The following is a 5,000-nucleotide window of genomic DNA, read 5'->3' on the forward strand; positions in this document are numbered from 1 at the left end:
TGACCTCAACAGAGTCATCTGTAGCAGCAGCCAGTGCCGCTCTCACAATTGAAGTGTCATCATCATTGTCACACTGCTTCACGGTGATCTGACATTTCCGGAATGTTGAAGAGAGGAGATGGATGAGCTCACTCTTGTTATGAGTGTTCTCCATGAACTTTGCCTTTGGGGTCAAATGTATCATATCCGGTCGAATCTGTAGATCACAGCAGGAGTTCTTGGTACGCCGGATGTGGTCGTGATCTTTTGGTGAGCTGTTATAGCCATCGAAGACCACAGTGATCTTCTGAGACCGACGGCCGAGACACTGCACATAGCTCAGGTAACTGTCGGCAATCCCCTGCTAAGTCTGACCTTGTTCCCACGTCACCATGAAGAGAAGCCATCCGCCATCAACCACCAGACTGGAGCAGGCTTGGTCAGTGAGGTCAAGCGGATCGGTCAACTCCTTCAGGCTAGTCTTGGAAAAGCCTGCCTTGTTCGCCTTGTTCATTTCCTGATCTTTGTTGCTGAACAAGGACAAGGGGAAGGGAGTCAGCTCATACTTTAAGCTTGTCTCGACTGTCATATGCCGTTGGGCGAAAATTATCAGTCGGTTGAACAACTTGAGCGAGTTTAAGTGAATCTTATTCTCATTGACCTTGGGAATCTTTCTGAGCGATGACAGGGCCTGTACCTTGAACTTCACCTGCATGGTCGATGTCACCGACTTTCCGTCCAGCTTTATCTGCATCTCCCTCCCTACTTCCGCTGCTCTCTCAGCATTGACTGTGTCATCTGCAGTGCTCGTGAATCCTGTTGAGAAGGATACAAGCAAATGCTTGTCTCGATCGTGGTCGAAGGGATTGTTCTCCTCCAACCACTTGAGGGCAAGTCCAACCGCTTCTGCATACGCCAACAGAGTCGGGTAGCCTTTAGGAGTTGCCTGTGCGAGCTTCTGAGCTGGCGTCTCCGGGCCTTCACAGATGAAGCAATTGAGCGGAGGTGCATGAATAATGTCTACGTCCATACTGCCCTACAAAGGAAAAACCGAGGGTTAAAAAATTAGGGTAACAAAAGAAAAATACCTGCAACGGTGATTACAATTTATGTTACAACAAGGGAAAACAGTTATGGTCAGTGACCTTTCATAATTTTAATTTTATAAATACCAGAATGTTTTACTTTCAATACATTAAGGCTGCATATCTTGGGCAGTCTGCTGGAAACTTTCAGAAAAACGAAACGAAGGGGTATCTACCTAGAAGACGAATTGTAGACCAGAAAAGTTAATATTTACCCAAAAAATTATGTTTTTTTGCTCAAAATTGTGTAAACTTTTTAACATATTGATTTGTTTTAGGTATCACCATGTCAGATATGTTCTTAGCTTTAAAATGAGCCTACTTTGAATAATTTAGATGCTTCCTGTCGGATACTGTGACCCAGAATGGAAATATAAGAAAAATTTTATCTTAAAAAAGGTCAGTGACCCCTGTTGACCCCTGTCACGGGTTCCCCGAGGGGAGTTGAATTTAAACTTTTTCAAATATGTTGGTGGACGCCCTCACAAACACATTGGTGAAGAAATTTCTTGGTAAGAAATTTGTTCCCAGATTTTTGCAATATTCCCTGACTAACTGCACGGATTTCCCTTCACCATGCCGCAGCATTACCTCCTCCACAGCGCCACACACCACGGGCCCAGGTTCGAGTTCAGACCACGAACGCACGAAACCCACGAAACCAACGCACCGCACACATGTAACTAAAAACACACTCACACGCCCCACACTCCCCACACTCCCCACAATCCCCACACGCCCCACAATCCCCACACGCCCCACACGCCCCACAATCCCCACACGCCCCACAATCCCCACACGCCCCACAATCCCCACACGCCCCACAATCCCCACACGCCCCACAATCCGCACAATCCCCACACGCCGCACAATCCCCACACACCCCACACTCCCCACATGCCCCACAATCCCCACAATCCCCACACGCACCACACTCCCCACACTCCCCACAATCCCCACACGCCCCACAATCCCCACAATCCCCACACGCCCCACAATCCCCACACGCCCCACAATCCCCACAATCTCCACAATCCCCACACGCCCCACACTCCCCACAATCCCCACACGCCCCACACGCCCCACAATCCCCACACGCCCCACAATCCCCACAATCCCCACACGCCCCACAATCCCCACACGCCCCACATGCCCCACACTCCCCACAATCCCCACACGCCCCTCTGAGAGTTATTTGTTCCTATTTCCACCACTTCCACGTGTGTTGTCTCCACACCTCTTCACTTGCAGCAACAAAAGTTCCTCTTCGCTTGAAGCAACCAAGACTATTGATATAATGGTATATTTATGTTGATATAATAAGTGTTGTAGTAATCAACAATAGACCTTTTCGATCGGCTTTATTCTCACAAAACCCATACGCATATCTACAACAACATAAATATACATAGGGTAAGAATAACAAAATACAATAACTTGTACACATAATACTGAAGGCAAATACCACATACGCATCACATAATAACGAAGTTAAACTCCATACTCTAATCCCAATTACATTCCTCAGAGTACATTATTCCTAATATAGTATATAACATACCATTACTGTTCCAGCATGACTTTCCATGGAGTACGTGGTATACGTGTCATCACCAGCCATTGACCTTCATATACAGTGCTGCCACATCCGCCCAATTTCCCTTGCCGCCAATTACAGTACGGCACTTTATTATCACAACATTCACCCCCTTCCGAGAAATCTATCTCCATAAATCTAGTCTAATAGGAGGACGAATGGTGCGACCGGATCTTCTTGGCACTGGAGGGTTATCCACAGCATCTGATTGCTGTGGAGTTGCAGGAACCATATCAGGAATGAGATCACCCCCCTCTGAGCAGGGTGCGTCTTGGGGACTACCCTGGGGAATTACATTTTCTTCAGAAGCCTGAGGTAGAATTTGGGGTTCACTCTTGGATGGGGTTCCAATTGGGGCTAAGTGTCTAACAGAGACCGTAGTTTCCCTGCCATCCGGGTAGCGAATATGGGCATAGTGGGGTCCTGCTTGGAGGAGGTCGACTTCATCCACAAGGGGATCAGTTTTATTCGTGCGTACGTGACGCTTCAGCAGGACTGGCCCAGGATTGCAGAGCCAAGTAGGCACCGAGGCTCCCGAGGAAGAACGACGAGAATAGTTCAGAAGTCTTTCATGAGGGGTAGCATTGGTTGCTGTGGACAACAGTGAACGAATTGAGTGGAGAGCATCAGGCAGAACAGTCTGCCAGCATTTGATGGGTAGATTACGGGATTTTAGAGCCGTTGTGATTGCCTTCCAAATGGTACCATTGAACCTCTCCACTTGGCCATTCCCTTGAGGATTATAGCTAGTAGTTCTGCTACCAGCGATCCCCCTACTGGCAAGGAAGTCTTGTAATTCCTTGCTCATGAAGGAGGGTCCCCGGTCCGAATGAATGTAAGCCGGCATTCCGAAAATAGCGAAGAGCTGACAGAGGCACTTGATAACCGTGGAAGTGGTCATGTCGGCACAAGGAAATACAAAAGAAAACTGTGAATATTCGTCCACAATGTTAAGAAAATACTGATTCTTATCTGTACTCGGAAGAGGCCCCTTGAAATCTATATTGAGACGCTCAAATGGCTGAGTAGCTTTTATGAGTCGAGTCTTATCTGGTTGGTGAAACTCGGGCTTGCATTCTGCGCATATTCTACAAGATCCAACAACCTGCCGGACATCCTCCACAGAATATGGCATATTCTTAGATTTCACAAAATGGTATAAGCGGGTAACCCCTGGGTGGCACAAGGCTTCGTGGAGGTTAAACAGTGAATGTCGATCGTGGCATGCCATCCCACAATAAGACCTGGAGAATGTATCAGAGGGAATGTTTTCTCGACCAGGACGATACACAATGTCAAAATCATAGCAAGATAATTCCATCCTCCAACGCATGAACTTATCATTCTTTATCTTATTTTTATGCTGCTTATCAAACATATAGCTCACTGATCGTTGATCTGTCTATATAGTAAAATGTCTGCCTGTCAAATACTGTCTCCAGTGGCGAACTGTTTCAATAATAGCCTGGGCCTCCTTCTCAATAGAAGCATGACGACATTCGGGTCCCTCAAGGGTTCGGGAAAAGAAGGCTACCGGACGTCCTGCCTGGGTGAGGACTGCAGCAATTGCAACATCCGAAGCATCGGTCTCAACTTCGAAGGGTATGGATTCGTCAATCGCCCTCACCACTGAACCTTCAATGTCTTGCTTAAGAAGATGGAAAGCCGCTTCTGCTTCCCTTGTCATGGGAAATGTAGTAGTGGCACACAGTGGGCGGATCTTGCTTGAGTAGTCTTATATCCACTGTGAATAATAGGCAAAGAAGCCAAGGATGCGTCGGAGCGATTTCATGTCCCGAGGCACAGGCAAATCCTGTAAGGGTCGGAGTCGTTCAGGATCCGGGCGCATTTCCCCTCCTTCCACCACATATCCGAGAATACTGAGCCTGTTAGTTGAAAAGATGCATTTGTCTTCATTGTAAGTTATATTCTTTCTCTTCGCAGCCTCAAGAAATTTCGTGAGATTAGCATCATGCTCTTCCTGAGTCATGCCGCAAATAGTAATGTTGTCTAAGTAAGCAAATGTTCCAACCAGTTCTTCTTCTTGGATGAATGAATCCACGATACGTTGGAAGCAAGCCACTCCGTTGGTGACGCCAAAGGGAACCCGAGCAAACTGATAAAGGCGTCCACAGGCCTCAAACGCGGTGTATGGCTTATCTTCATTTCTGATGGGGATTTGATGATACGCACTACGGATGTCAATCGTACTAAAAACACGGTATTGAGCAATCTTGTTAACAGTGTCATCTATACGAGGCAGAGGATACCCGTCAAGAAGTGAAAATTTGTTGATAGTTTCTGAATAGTCCACGGCTAAGCGTTTCTTGTGAGTTTCG

At 47.0% G+C, this 5,000-nt stretch overlaps 1 pseudogene across 1 annotated transcript in view; it reads right to left on the bottom strand.

Annotated features, from left to right (window-relative positions):
- The window catches only part of LOC147013450 (uncharacterized), a 16,902-nt pseudogene that overhangs the window by 7,449 nt on the left and 4,453 nt on the right, over window positions 1-5,000 (bottom strand). The window contains exon 2 of the transcript XR_015051341.1: window positions 5-1,015. The product of XR_015051341.1 is annotated as an uncharacterized LOC147013450 (transcript). The remainder of the gene's footprint in view (window positions 1-4; window positions 1,016-5,000) is intronic.

This window comes from Eptatretus burgeri, chromosome 14 (genome assembly GCF_056783735.1).
Source record: "Eptatretus burgeri isolate ZD-2024b chromosome 14, Ebu_testis_v1, whole genome shotgun sequence".
Taxonomy (NCBI): Eukaryota; Metazoa; Chordata; class Myxini; order Myxiniformes; family Myxinidae; genus Eptatretus; species Eptatretus burgeri.